A 16,226-nucleotide genomic window follows, 5' to 3' on the forward strand; every position below is an offset into this window, starting at 1 on the left:
TCCTTCTTCATCTTTAAAGACTCAGATAAAATATAACATTTTCTAAAAAGTTTTCTCTGATTCCTATCTACTAAACTTCTCACTCTCAGGAAGAATGAATCACTTTTTCTTCTTTTAATTTCACTGTTTTTTGTTAATACTATTTATGATTCTTTTTTGACAAGGGAGTCAAGAACTTGCAATGGGAAAAGGATAGCCTCTTCAACAAATGGTGTTAGGAAAACTGGATAACCACAGGTAGCAAAATGAAATTGGATCCCTATCTTACACTACTCACAAAAATTAACTAGAAATGAATTAAAAACTTAAACATAATACCTGATATCATAAAACACTTAGAAGTGAACGTAGGAAGAAGCACCTTAAGATTTGGCAATAATTTTTTTGGATGTGACACAGAGCACAAGCAACAAAAGCAAAAATCAACAAGTGGGACTACATAAAATGAAAGCTTTGCTTTTCTCCACAGCAAAAGAAACCATCAACAAAATGAAAAGACAACCTGTGGAATGGGAGAAAATATTTGCAAACCATATATCTGATAAAGGGTTAACATCCAAAATAGAAAAGAATTCATACAACTCAATACCAAAATACAAATAATCCAATTAAAGAATGGGAAGAGGAACTAAATAGACATTTTTGCCAAGAAGACATAGAAATAGCCAACAGGTACTGGAAGAGAGGCTCAATGTCATTAATTATCAAGAGAATGCAAATCAAAACCATAATATCACTTCATACCTGTTAAAATGGCTGTCATCAAGAAGACAAGAGATGACCAGTGTTGGCAAGGATGTGTAGAAAAGGGAACTTCTGTTCATTGATGGTGAAATATAAATTGGTACAGCCACTGTGGAAAACAGCATGGAGGTTCCTCAAAAAATTAAAAGTAGAACTACCATATAATCCAGCAATCGCACTTCTGGATATACGTACAAAGGAAATGAAAAAACGTATGTCAAAGAGATATCTGCACTCCCATGTTTATCCAAAATAGCTAAGATATGGAAACAACCTAAGTATCTGTCAACAGATGAATGGATAAAGATGTGGTAGATATATAAATATGAATATTATTCAGCCATGAGAAAGAAAGAAATCCTGCCATTTGCAACAACATGAAATGACCTTGATGGCATTATCCTAAGTGAGATGAGACAAAAAAGACATGTAGATATCACAAAAAAGATATCACTTATATGTAGAGTCTAAAAAAACAAACTTCTGGAAACAGAGACTAGAATGGTGGTTACCAGGGGTTCGTGGGTGGGAAAATTGGGGACAAATTCAATTTCAAGTTTGTCTCAGAATATAATAATGCTGCAGATCTTGAGTATACTTCTTTATGTGTTGATTTTTATAGTTTTCAGATTTAGAGGGCAAACTATACCTTGATATTTTTAATCCCAATTGGAAGTCTACCTAAGAATTGCAATGCATGATTACTTAAAATTATGCTATATAAAGAGGAAAGAAAATGATTTGCACTGTTAAACCGGGTTGCAATATAATTAAGTACTATGGGATAAAATGACTAAGCAATATTGAGTACATCTATTTCACTAATAGAATATATTTCTTCACTAAGAAATGTATTGGATCATAGGATAATTTCTATTGGGAATTTCTATGGAAAAAAATAAGTGTATTTGTAGTACTGATTTTCTCTCCACCTAAGCAAGTGACTCATTGAATCCTACATTACGAAAGAAGTAATCCAAGAAAAGCTGTGATAAATCTAAAATTTGATTTCATCTATTTTAAGAGTAAAATGATTCACTAGGTAAACTATAATAAAAATTTTTGGCCTACTTTAGTTACATACATTCCAGTTTTTACCCACCAACCAACCAGATAGCCATTTCTATACCAAGGTAGTTAGTTTCACATTTGTTTTCTTATGAATATATTCATTCTGATTTCAAAAGAATATGCCTCAAGCATAAATTTTACCAATAGACTTCCTCAGATGTTTGAGTTGGAATAATTATGTTGTTGTTGTTGGTTTGTTTTGATATTTTAATACATAAGCCAAATCATCAAATTAAGTTGTGATATTCTCACCAAAAGACAGCTACAGTGTAACACATGACCTCTTCTCTCCCAGATAAAACGGAAGCAATTTTTCTTTTAGTTTTATAATATATGTTACTCTATATTTTAGATACACATTACTTATAAAAACTAGTCTGAAAATAAAATGAGATTACTGCTGAGGTTTTAGAGAGGGCAGCTGTTTTATGTATGTTCTGGTTACAACTATCTGCTTCCAGCTAGAAAAGTCCTGTGGTCACAGCTAGACCTAATCCATTGGGTTGTTCGCCATGTGGAAAGTGAAATATCTATTGATATCCTCTGCATGAAAACTCTCTACTATTCTCATATGAGATTTTTTTTTCTTAACTGACACTAAATAAATAGAATTTTTTAAAAAGCAAGTTTCTGCCATTTCGCTTTAAATGAAATTTCAGGAGAAAAGATAGCATTGAAAAACGGTAGACTGTATATGAACAAACTGTCATAACCTTAACATCTCTTTTTTTCCCCCAGAATGTTTTCATTTTAAAAATCACTGTTCTTACTCCACAGTGAAAAAGTAATTTCTTCCACAAATATTGTTATTGTTTTCCAAACATGTATTATTTTTAAAGATAAAAGGAATAAATGATGAAAGATTCTCTCTGTAATCTTATTGGTGGAAATATGTGTATATTGATGGGATTCAGAATAAGTCTCAGAATGTGTCACACTGGCATGCAGACTATTCTGAGCTGACGATGATCGAGGCCTAAAAGACTCAGGTAGAGCCTTTACATCCCCCTTAACTGCCTAAAAGATTTAGATAGAGGACCTGGTCCAGGAAGAGAGTTATCACCAGAGAACTGCAAAGAGTGTGGGCTAGTTGTGGTAAACTGGGGAAGGGCAGAGGTGGAGGCGTCGGGGAGCTCAGCAGGGCCTGTTTCAAATTTCTCTCGGTCTTCCATTGTCTCTGCATGGCATGGCAATCATTTATTTACCAAACATTTTTTCTTTCTATCTTCCTCTCCTTTGCAGTACTAGATCCCTATCCCCTTCTTAGCTCTGAATGACATGTAAGGCTCAATTGCCTGACTGCCTAGGGGTTTCATATTCTATGGGACCCCTATATGTACTTAATTAAATGTGTTTTTCTCCTGTTAATCTGTCTCATGCCAATTTAATTATTAGATCACCCAGAAGAACCCAGAAGGGTAGAGGAAAAAATTTTCCACCTCTAAAATTATATATACATTTCTCTCATATAGGTTCCATTACTGAGTTTGGGTGTTTGGGTTTTTTTTTTGTGTGTGTGTGATTCAAATATTTTTAAACCAATTTTTTTCTTTCCATCTCTAGAATCACTATTTATAAAGAAAACGGCCATTAGTCACTACGTTTTACTATGACTACATGGGCTTTTTTTCTTCATAAAGTTCACATCTTGAAGGTCAACAACTGATCTAACACAATATACCACTGACATTCTTGGTCAGTTCAAAAGAAATAGATCCAATCCCCAAATGTGACACCATGTTAAAATAGATAGCTTTTAGTGTATTTAAACATCTGTCTCTGCTCTATAAATAAAACTATTTAGTGGTCAGATTTATAGTATAGAAAAATAATTGTAAGGCTACTTTTAGTTTTAAGAGATCTCAGTTAATTTAGTTCATTTTTGTATTTTTATTCTCCTACTTTAAAAACACCTTTTGCCCATATTGTTGTTACAAGAGGTAGAAAACTCTCAATTATAGACTTCTAAAATATGCAAGAAAATGTTGATTAAAAAGCATTGGGATTTATCAAATTTCTATTATGTTAGACAGCTGTTGCTGAGATTAAAACAAAGCATAGACCTCAAAACCTAAAGTTGTTATTTAAAGGTGTTTAATGCGTCAAGATTTTAAAATAAGGTGCAGGAAGAAAAGGTTAAGTAGAACATTTGGAAATCATGAATAAGAAAAAAAAGTTGAGTTCAACTTTTTTTGTGTGTGTGTGGTATGCGGGCCTCTCACTGTTGTGGCCTCTCCCGTTGCGGAGCACAGGCTCCAGACTCGCAGGCTCAGTGGCCATGGCTTACGGGCCCAGCCGCTCCGTGGCATGTGGGATTTTCCCGGGCCGGGGCACGAACCCGTGTCCCCTGCATCGGCAGGCGGACTCTCAACCACTGCGCCACCAGGGAAGCCCAAGTTCAGCTTTTAAAACATAAGTATACATTTGGTCAAAGATCTTATGTATATTGACACATAAAGTTACCTCTCAAGTTTGTTAATCATAAGCCTGAGTAGGTTTAGATTTAGCATCAAAAAGATCACCATTATTACTTTGATCCTAAAGCATATACACTTGTTTCCTAATATTTGTTTCAGTACTTGGAGAAATTTCTATAAAAGATAAATGCTATGCCCCAAATCTCATGCTCTGTGTCATTCTGAGAAGTAATGCTATTGGTAGACAGTGGCATCTTATTCAAACACTTGAATTTTCTGTTTTACATTGTTTGATTATTTGGGACAGCAATGTAGGATAATGGCAAAATAAAACAAGGAAGATTTATGTCTACTTGAAAATAACTTTTAACTTCATTATAATAGCTAAACTATAGGTTTTGAAAATTGTTTAATTTTTAAGATTATTTTCTAAACACACCAAATGGCTATCTTACAGAGGGCAGTCAAAAATGTTTGAATAAATGAGTAAAAATTCTACCTATGATTTTATAACACTAGTGTATGGTATTATGTTGGGGATCTGCAAGACCACCTCCAAGTTCAGTGATTCACTCAGAGGACTCATAGGACTTGGCATGGAGTGGTACTCATGGCTATGATTTATCACAGTGAAAGCATTCAAAGGTAAGTCAGCAAAGGGAAAAGGTGCATGGGGTGAAGTCCAGAGGAAACCACGCACAACCTTATAATTGTCTTTTTCCAGTGGAGTCACACAGGATGAGCTTAATTCCTCCAGTAGTCAATTGTAACAGCACATGTGAAATGGTCTATAAGGGAAGCTCCTTTTTTTTTTAAGGGAAGCTCTTTTGACCCTAGCAGTCCAGGAATTTTATTTGGGTTGGTCATATGATTGACTATAAACACTGAAATTCCACACTTTCAAAGGAAAGCAGATGCTCAGCATAAACCTCATTATACAGGTTAGGCATGATGAACCACTCTTACCATTAAGCAAAGTTTTATATCACTGTGAGAATGTTTCCCAGCCAAGTTTCCAGACTACAGCCAAGGGCCAAACTGACAAGCAGGCCTTTCTAAGGATAGCAGTCTCAGGCTTGCTATATTGTTTTCTGCACTTGGATGAATAAAAAAAGCAGATGTCAGCATCTATATTAAACGTTTTATAAGAAATATTGGTAGATTTTCTTATCAAGAAAGAAAATTGAAAGTCAAAGACTGTGTTTAGTGCTTAGATAGTAGGTATACTAGATGTCTTCCACTTTCTTCTCCAGATTTATCCTCCACTTTGTGTCTCAGAGGCATTGATGAACTGCATCAACCGGCTCTCTACTACCTGATTTCCACTTGGGTTTGGCAATTGGGAGGCACAGCAGAAGACTGAATGGTAGGAGGAGAGTGAGTTCTTGAAATTTATTAATACTGCATCAAGTTCACAGGATTTCTGCCAGGGCCCTGACTGATACAGAAGATTTTGGAGGGTTCTTTAAGAAGCACATTGATAGCCTCCTTTCAGATGGGTAATGGTCTGTTTGTGAGCTCATCATTACTCAGATTATCACTGGTGGTGCATGAGATGGCATACAGATAGAGGCAAAAGTATTGAGAGATAAAGTAGCTATGGCAGTTAGTCACTATGGTGACAAACATGACTGCACATATTGTATCTTTCTCTGATGGCCCTAAGAACATACAGAGGGAGAAAGAGATATTAAAAGTTGTAAATACCCAACACAGAACACAAATGGAAAATCAGAAAACTGAAAAGTAGCTTTAAAGAAGTACCCATCTCCTATTGCAATAGGGCACATATGACTGAAGACTGCACCCATGCCTTGACTGTGACAGTTGCAGAGTTGCAGCACTAATTACATGCTCAACTCTCCCAGAATTCTAAGCTAAGGTAGGGGAACTAGAAGTAAAGAGCAGGGCCTTATGATACATGTTTGATTGGGAACATGCTCTGGAGGCATGAATGAGGTTGGAAACTTTGTATTCTCAAACCGCCCTGAATCTCTCCAGCTAGTAGAAGCAGCTGCTATCCATACCAGCCTTCTTCATATAAGCCTTTGAATAACTGCACGTGTGTAATCTACCACATATGGAGATCTACACTCACCGTTGAACAATGTCTTCTGTTCCTTCCTTTCAGTGGACAGGCATGACTGATCATGTTATCTCATTCCATCCTGTTTGCAGGAAATAGTCCTTTTATCAAACTCAAATTTCAGAATAAGATTTTTCTATAACCAGACACAAAAAAGGAGCCATTAGAGATTTTTTTTTCTTTTGGCAGAGGAATGGGTATAAACACAAGGCCTTTGTTGACTGCATCTCTTGAGCCTCACTTGATTATGCTTTTAGTTTCATAGGATTCATGCAGGAGGTAACTTTCTCTTCCCAGGCACTCTGAAAATGGCTTATTTCCTGGAAATGTTGTGTAGTAGTCTAGCATTTGGGGGTTCTGTTCTCTGTCTCTCTGAGACATGTTTGTGCCCCTGGCCAGCTTCTTGTGTGTTCAGACGGAGCTGCATTATATCTCAATTCCTTTTGAGAGAAAGATTAAATTCCACATTGGGTCCAACCTCTACAGAATCCTCCCACGGTACAGAAGCACGAATGCCATGTTATTTTCTATGTAACACCATTAAACATCCCTTGAATTGCAGCAACCTGCGATTTGACCGTTTAATCACTGTCTTATTTATTTATTTTTTATGTTGGGTAAATGTTTCCTTTTTAGAATTCACAACTCCCTGAAGGTATCAGAGTATAAAAGAATATCTACTTGTCTCTTCCCTTACTCTGACACGGGTTGAAATTAGTTTATTCTAGGTATAAGGGGGCCATCTTCCCTTTAGAATAGTGCTTATAAAGTTTTAACATGTATCAGAATCACCTGGGGGGTGCTTATTAAAACACAGATTTCTAGGCCTGCTCCCAGAGATTCTGGTTCAGTAAGTGTGTGTTAGGGCCTGAGAATTTGGGCTTCTAACAGGTTCTCTGATGATGCTTATGTTTCTGGTTGTGGGTCTCACTTAGAGAACGATGTCTCACTTTGGTTTGAATAGTATTATCAGAATCCATTCTGCCTGGTAAAAGTGAGTTTCAAAATTAAAAGAGGGCTCTGCCATCTTGACACAGAGGTATAGTTCACATTGTGTTCAATCATATTTAAATTCTGAAAATTGGTCATGGGGGTGCTATCATGCTATCAATGCTCTCATGAGGGATACTAGTTATGAGGATAAAATGTCTCTGATATATTGAAGAATTTTTATTCTCAGTAATCATTCAGGGACTCGTGTTTCTCAGTGAGAAATAGTCTCAAAGTGATTCAAGTGCTTTTTCAATTCAATAGAAGCTTGTAAAAAGCATATTCAAGGTTAGATATGGTGGCAATTGTGACACAAGCTGTTGAAAGTTCAGCAGTGTAATGCTTAGAGCAAGAAAGAAAAGAACATTTGCCTTTTGTTGATGTGGTTGTTTTGAGTGGGAAAAAAATTATAGCTTCAAATAATATATGAGAACGGAGACTATAGATATATTCAGGATATATAACCATGGGTATTTGGAAATGGCGGGATGCAAAGATCTCTCTCTCTCTTCCTCTGTCTCTCAAGAAGAGGTTGAAAAAAACAGTCAAGAAAATATAGACAGAATCAGACATTGCATTAGGTTTAAAACAACCTTTACCTGGACCATTCTTTCTGTAAAACTGTGTTTTTATATATTTTATTCCATGGAATCTGAAGCAAAGAAAACATCTTTTTTTTTCACCTGAAAGTGAGAGAAGATAAGATATTCTGAGGTGTTAATGGGATATTATGAATCATCAGTTAGACAAGTGGTTCTCAAACTGCTGTGGGCTAAAGTAAAGAGGAATAGTTAGGAAAAGAAAATGCCCAGGATGCACCTCAGATCAATCAAATCTGAATCTCCATGGATGGGACCCAGATATGTAATTTTTAAATTAATCTCCCCAGGTGATTCTACTTTACAGCCAAGATTAAGAAAAATTGGAAGAGAACCTTAGCATAACTGACTGAATTTGCAGAAATTAGTCTGTGCCAAAGGGAGGAACAACACTTGCATGGTCTATTTTTTCATGGAATTTGCTTTCAAGCAGTTGGGATATTCATAGTAAAATAAAGAACTTAAAGAAGCAAAGGTATTTATATAGCAATCCATTCTTAAGTAGGAAAGTTAAAGATAGGGCTAAAATGATTCATTCTGGGACTTCTATTCAAATATTCCTTCCCTCACTTTTTCTTGAAGTATTTGCTCAAATCAGCTTTTAATCCCTCAATAAAATGATCTAGTTCTATCAGCCTGGAGTTGGTATCTTTATTTTGGATATAATTGGCTTTTCAAGTGATTGAAAGCTGACATTTGAAAACACTTAACTGGCCAATTGGTCCTAAGTACCAGGTGCCAACATAACTCTTTTACAAGCAATTTCTAGCATCGTATTTTTCTCCTTAATGTATTTTTACAATGAAAAATCCCAGTTCAATAATTGAAAAATATATGTATTTTTCAGCGAATCATATATGTACATTCAATCTTTTTTCAACCATTTGTAAAAGTTACTTTGTTCTTCTGGTAATGATGAGAAAGTGACACATGTTGATAAGTGCTTTTGGAAATAATTGAAGCTGACTGTCTAACCCCAAAATATTTTTTCTGCTACTACAAACCATGGAATGGGTCATTTCTTTTATATACTGCCGTAACAAATATTTATTGAATATTTACTCCGTGTAAGGCATCATGCCAAGCATTATAAAATATTAAAAAATGGGCCAGACACATTGTCTGTTCAGTTAGAGAAAGATGTACAGGAAAATGGTTTTTAACTACAAAACTCTAGAATTGAAAGAAATTATTTTCTACTTGGCTCTGAGCAGTCATTTACCAGGGATATTAAAAATTGTTTTTGCTGACCATTTATTAGGAACAAGACTGGAATTCAGAATGTATATTTAAAAGTAATTATAGTTTTAAAAACATTGTACAAGAAGATTGATATTTATCTACCTAGGCAAAATCATCTCCAAATAACTAGTAGCATCCTCCCTGGCTCAAAAATTCTGAGTAAACAATCCAGTTTTATAAGGACTTATAAAACTCACAACATAACATGCCTTTAAAGATATGAATGGTAAACGGAATGGGAATAGGACAATAGGGAGTTGTGGGGACTGTGGCAACTAAAGCCACATGTTGCTATGTGAGAACATATATCCTATGTGTCTTCTAATTTTTATAAATAAGTAATAATATGGACATCCCACAGGAAATTTACTTATTTTAAGAACACTTTATAGCCCAAACAACAGTCATTAAAGGGCCACATTTAATGAGTCCCTTTAAGAAAATAAGGGTTATTTAATTATTATTTCTTTATAAATAAAAAAACTAGCAGGTTAATACAGGCTTCTGAGGTGACTCTAGTTTTATAACTAATCTGTATATAGCTAACATTTGCCTAGTCTTTGAAGCATCCTAGGCACTAAGTATTCATTAAGTGATTGATTGATTTAACAAATATATGTTTTCCTCTAATGGAGAAAAAAATAAACTCCACTTTGTACACTTTATGTACCAGAGCATCAGTGTTCTGGCAGTGCACTGATTGCTTCCCTTGAAGAAAGAGACACAACACTGACCTTCTACTATCCTTCCACTTTGTCCTTCCTCACTGTAGGAGGATAGAGAGACATTTTCATTGAAAGGACTATGTCAACTTCCACAGTAGCCTCAAATACCTATAATAAGCAGTGAGTCCTTCGGTTCAAATGTCAGCATTTGGGAAAATCTCTTTGTAAACTAAGAATATAATAAAAACAGTTTTAGCATAACAAAAAAAGTTATCTGAAGCAAACGGTCAACTTTAAACTTCATGTTGAAACTTTAGAGTCATTTCTGTAAAAGTTAAGACAACAGAAAATAATGCTCACTGGAAATATTAGCCTATCAGTGACACAATAAAAAGAAATCAGAGTAGTCAATATCAGAAAAATGATCCAAATTCTTAAAATGTACTTATGATACAATTATGTACCTGTAAAACCCATGAAAATGAAGCACAAAACTGTTCAAATTAATAAGAATTTATTATACCAGCAATAACTGTTGAGAAATTTAACAAAAAACTCTTTCATTTATAAAATAATAAGTAGCACATGATATACTTCACAAGAAAGAAAAATGCTAAATTTTAGTGCGAAGCCTAAAACAAATCTCATAAAAATGCATCCCACTTTTATAAATGGAAAATCATAAATTCAATATTGAATCAATATCAAAAGTCATATATTCTTCTCAAATGAATCCATATATTTAATATCATCCCAGGCAAAATTGCAATGAGTTGGGAGGGGTGCTTAACAAATTATTCAGAAATTTGAGGGAAAATATGTAAAATACCTTATAAAATTTTGAAAGGACGACTTAAAGAGTCTTTCCCTCTCAGATATCAATGTTTGATGAGTACATTTTTATGACTAATCTGCTTCAAGCATGGGCAGAGTACACACTATAGACACAGCTCCTAGCCCCATAGAGCTTAAAATCTAAAATGACTATGAGAGAGTAGGAAAATACAAAGTTACAATGCAGTGGGGGTAGGTAATATGATAGAATGAATAGAATGCTGCATGAGAGCACATTGGAAGAACTACATTAGAAAAAACAATACTGGATTTGATGCAGAAGCAAACCAGTGAAACAGAGAGCCCAGAATACATATGAACAATTTAACTCAAGATAAATTGGGATTTTATACTCCCGCCAACAGTGTAGAAAACAGTATGGTGTTTCTTCAAAAAATTAAAAATAGAACTACCGTTCGAAGCCACAATCGTACTACTGGGTATGTATTTGAAGGAAATGAAATCAGTATCTCTAAGAGATAGCAGCACCCCCATGTTCACTGCAGCTTTATTCACATTAGCCAAGGTATGGAAACAAGCTAAGTGTCCACAGGATAGATGGATAAAGAAAATATCAAATATCTATCTATCTATCTATCCATCTTCTATCTATATCTTTTAGAATTTTTTTCTCATTACATCTCCATGAAAGAATAAATCATAAAATAGATGAGTATGCTAAATCATGAGAGCAGAATCATCAGTTAAGAAGTAGCATGATTTAAGAGATGGAAATGGAAAAGCGGCACTAGTGATGCTGTTTATAACCATAAATAATATGTAACTTATGTTTCTAAGTGTTTGATGTTCATCTTCAAGGAACGTTGGCACAGAGTTTGAATTTAATATTCAACGGGTCTCTTTTAGTAAGATTATAGCCTTTTCAGCATGCCTTACCATTTATTTCAAAAGAATATAAATCAGTTAATTTTTTGTGCCATAGAAGCCACTGAAAAATTAACTGTATAACCAATCATCTCACATCTAAATAAATTAATTTTTATAAATGCTTTGTTTCTATTTCTCTTATTAATATGAACTAACTTAAACCACTCATATAATTTTGAGATCTTACACTTAGAAATATATGTTCTTATTTGTTATTCTCTTGTATTACTCAAGAATATACATAAATTAAATATTTATATTATGTAATATCTCAGATACTAACAATGCATTAATAGTATTTATGACTTTCAGGTACAGGGTCTGATTATATCAAATGAAGTAAGGAATATTCTACTAGGTTTTTTTTTTTTTTTTTTTTGCGGTGCACGGGCCTCTCACTGCCGTGGCCTCTCCCGCTGCAGAGCACAGGCTCCAGACGTGCAGGCCCAGGGCTATGGCTCACGGACCCAGCTGCTCCACGGCATGTGGGATCTTCCTGGACTGCGGCACGAACCCGTGTCCCCTGCATCGGCAGGCGGACTCTGAGCCACTGCGCCACCAGGGAAGCCCAGGAATATTCTACTAGGTTTTAAATTGAATGTGTGATACATGGTTTTAGAAAATAAAGAACTACAAGGTATCCTTTTTCTCATTTACTTCCTAAACTATTATGCTTAGTAAGCTGTATCACACAGTGTGCATGTGTGTGAACTACAAATAATATTATTAACAACTATTCCAGGAAGTAGGAAATTGTCTATGCCTCATCTTAGGCAGCCAGTTTTAGGAATCTGTCATGTTCAGTAACTGGTCATGTGGTAATAGAAAAAGTGAAAATATTGGCAGATGTTGTTTGAGGCATCAAATTGATGTTGCCTAAATTTCTCTAGAGTTTGGATGAATTATTCTCCACATAACTTCTAAAACTATTCACCATAAACAAGGGGCCAAATTTGATATTTCCAATTTTAATCTCATCTTCAGCCTCTGCTATTGCTAGGTGATACTTTGGTTATACTCATTCTAGCATCAAGCTGACCTGTTTTAACAAGATCATTTTGGTCACTATGACTTTTCTTTCGAGTACCTTAAAAAAATTTTTTTTCAATGCAAAAATTTAGTTTTACATTTGTGGCCATGCCTTGTACAAGATGTATACAATGTTTATCTAAACTTCATAAAACAAAACAAAACAAAACATACTTTTAAGTATGTTCAGCATTCTTTCACTTATAAAAAAACTACTGGTTTAACAAATAGCTATATTTGAGTATATACACATTAGGAATATAAAATTGTGTTCTGCAAACTCATTAATAAAATATTAAACCTGCATCTCTGGGATAATAAAATTCCCCATATGTTATTTAGAACACTGTTATAGCTTATTGGGACTAAAATTTGTTTAACTTTTAGGAGCAATTTGATATCATTTTATAGATATTTTTAGCTAATTGATGTCATAATGATTTATACTGAATTTAGTATCAATATATTTGCTATTATAAAATGACATTTAAAAAATATTAAGTGCTCTTAAATGTGACTTTTAAAAATATCAATTTGCATATCCACACAGAAATCTTGTTGGAAATAAATGTGTAATATTGTTCTGTGTTATTAAATACTGTAAGTCACCATAATTGTGGGAAATATACAAATTGGGTAGTTATTCCATAATTTTAATTTATAAAGTACTATATATCTCACTACTTATTTGCAAACCACTCTGTTGACCCCAAAGCATTTTAGCATTAAATAAACTACCAAAATAATGAATATTTGGGGGACCTCAAGAACTTCAAACAGTAATATAATACATTCATATGTGTATTTAACTTGCTTTGATTTTATTTCCTTCTCTAGGCTCCTACAAGCATTACAAACTTTTCTCCACTGTTCACATTTTTAAAGTCATGCGACTTTGTATCAAAAGAGTGGACAACTTTATATTTTTAAGGTAAAAATATTAAGCAGTTGGTGAAATGTTGCTAAAAAAACACAAGCTATATGCAGAAGATAGGAAGAATGGACTGCCCTGGGTGCAGGCCAGGAAATCTAAATAATAGTGCATAAGATTAAAAGGTATTTCAGATCCAGATTTTGTGGTCTTTAAAGCCCCAGTGAGGGGCCCATACTTTATTTAGCCTATAAAGTTTGAGTTAAAAACAGTTGTGTTTGTTGTGTATATACGTGTGTGTGCGTGTGCGTGTGCGTGTGTGTGTGTGTATTTGGATGAGAGTGACTTCATCAAAACATTTATTATAGCAACAGTGTTGAGACTTGATAATATCAGTGTGTGGGGAGAGGTTGTTAATGACTAAACAAGTAAGAACATTACTGAAGGAGTTTAAATGTGTGGTGAAAAGTTTCTGAGCTGAAATAGATGCAAGAAGTATTAAGAAGAAGTAACAGAGGGAAATAACAAAATGGAGATTTTAAAAAACTGAGTGAAAAAATTCATAGGGGGAATTAAAAAGGAAGAATTGAAATACGTTTGACATGTACATAATAAAATCTTAAAAATTCATTGAACGATTGAATAAATTAATAGATGTCATAAGTGAAGGATAAAGATTTTTTTAATGAATTTTTATTTTGAACAAAATGCTCTTTTTCATTCATTTTTTTGGTTATCAAAACATTATTTAACATTTTATCTTGAACAATTTTAAATTTACAGAAATTACAAAGATAGTAGAGTCCTGTATACCCTTCTCCCAGCTTCACTTACATTAACATTTTACATGACCATTATATATTTATCAAATCTAAGGAATAAATATTGTTACAATACTATTAACTAAACTTCTGTCTTTATTTAGATTTTATCTGTTTTCCTACTAATGTCCTTTATTCCAGGATCCAATGTAGGAGACCACATTGCATTTAGCCATAGGTTTCCTTAGGCAACTCCAATTTTTACTGTTTCCACTACCATTTTTTTTTCTTTTGTCTTTTATGAACTTGTCATTTTGAATACTATTGGTCAGGTGATTTGTAGAATATCCCTCCATGTGGGTTTGTCTAATGTATTTTTTAATGACCAGACCAAAATTATGCATTTGAGGGATGAATACCACAAAGATGAAGTGACCTCATCAAAGCATTATATAAAGGGTAAATAACACAAAACATAATTACTGATGATGTCAATCTTGGTCACTTGGTTAAGGTGGTGTCTGCCAGGTTTCTCCACATAAAGTTACCATTTTTCCTTTTCCTTAAGTTTTGGTTAGAATTGAGTTCAGCTCAAAATCAAAGAAAGGGGAATTAAGCTCCCCTTTCTATTAGGGATAGTATCTACATACATTATTTGGAATTCTGTAAAATGGATAATCCTGTCTCCCTCACTTATTAATTTGCCCAATCATTGATTTTTGTCAGCATGGGCTCACAGATATTTATTTTATATTTGGGGTTATAATTCAACACTACCATTATTTTGTTCCTGATTTGACCATTAGGAGCTCTTATTTTTGATACTTTTAAAAAGTGTATTTTAAAATAAAGCCAAATTGAAAAAACATGCTTAGAAACCACATGGCTTTATGAAGTAACATAAGGTAAACATCCTTGTAAACATCACTGAGAACATAAAATAGAATGTTGTCAGCTGCTCCAGAACTCCCTCCTTGATCCCTGTCCCAAACAGCTCCTTGTTTCCCTCTGAACTTTGACAACAATCCCTTCTCTGAATTTTTTAATAGTCTATCACCAAAATATGTATCTCTAGACACTATAGTTTAGTCTTTCCCATGGTTTTCCATTTAACTTGATATGTCCTTTAAATCTCTTTTTGTAGGCCCCCACGAACTTTCCCTTTCATTTAATTTTACCTACTAAAGAGCCCAGGACATTAACCTATAGAGTTTCTCAAAATCTGGGCTTTGCTGATGTCATACTCATGGTGTAGCTCTGCATGTTTGTTGGTCCTCTGTATTTTCCGTAAGTTGGCAACAGGATTTGGAGGCTTCATTAGACTCATAATCATTCCCTTCTGCAACAATATAAACTGTTATGCTTTTCTATCATTGTACGCATAATGTCTGACTTCTCTCTTTTTGTAATGTTACCAGTCTTTAATGTTCATTGCCCAGATCCATTAATTCACTGGGGCTTGTAAGACTTTGATATTCTAATCCTTTCATATTATTTTCACTTATTATCTGGAATAATTTTATAAGGAAAGATTTAAAATGTGGTTGATTCCTTCATTTTATTTACACAGTTTTTAAGATAGTAAATTGGTTTTCTGTCATCCACAGAAGTTAACCTATTTGAGGGTTTTAAATATCAATATGAACTGAAAATTATATTTGATAGATACCAATCCATTGTACTTCATATACCAACTGAACTGCAAATTGTCCCATCTTTGACCATTAGGAGCCTCTTCAAGTTGGCTTCGGAGTCCTATTAACATAACCATAGTGATCTTCTGTAACTTCCTTGAGATCTTGTTTGTCAGATCTTGTAAAATTCCTACCCCCTATTATACAATTCCTGCTCCAGGCCAGATATCAGCATTATCCCAAGAAGCCTTCGTTTCTTTTATAGGAAGTTATATTTTAAGACTGCAATCTGGGTGCTTGGAATATTGGGCCAGTCATGTTTCTAGACCTTTAAGTTATGTGTAAAAATATATGCGTGAATAACATATATGTATAAAGATAAAATACCTGTGAAT

The sequence above is a fragment of the Phocoena phocoena genome, chromosome 2 (genome assembly GCF_963924675.1).
Source record: "Phocoena phocoena chromosome 2, mPhoPho1.1, whole genome shotgun sequence".
Lineage (NCBI taxonomy): Eukaryota > Metazoa > Chordata > Mammalia > Artiodactyla > Phocoenidae > Phocoena > Phocoena phocoena.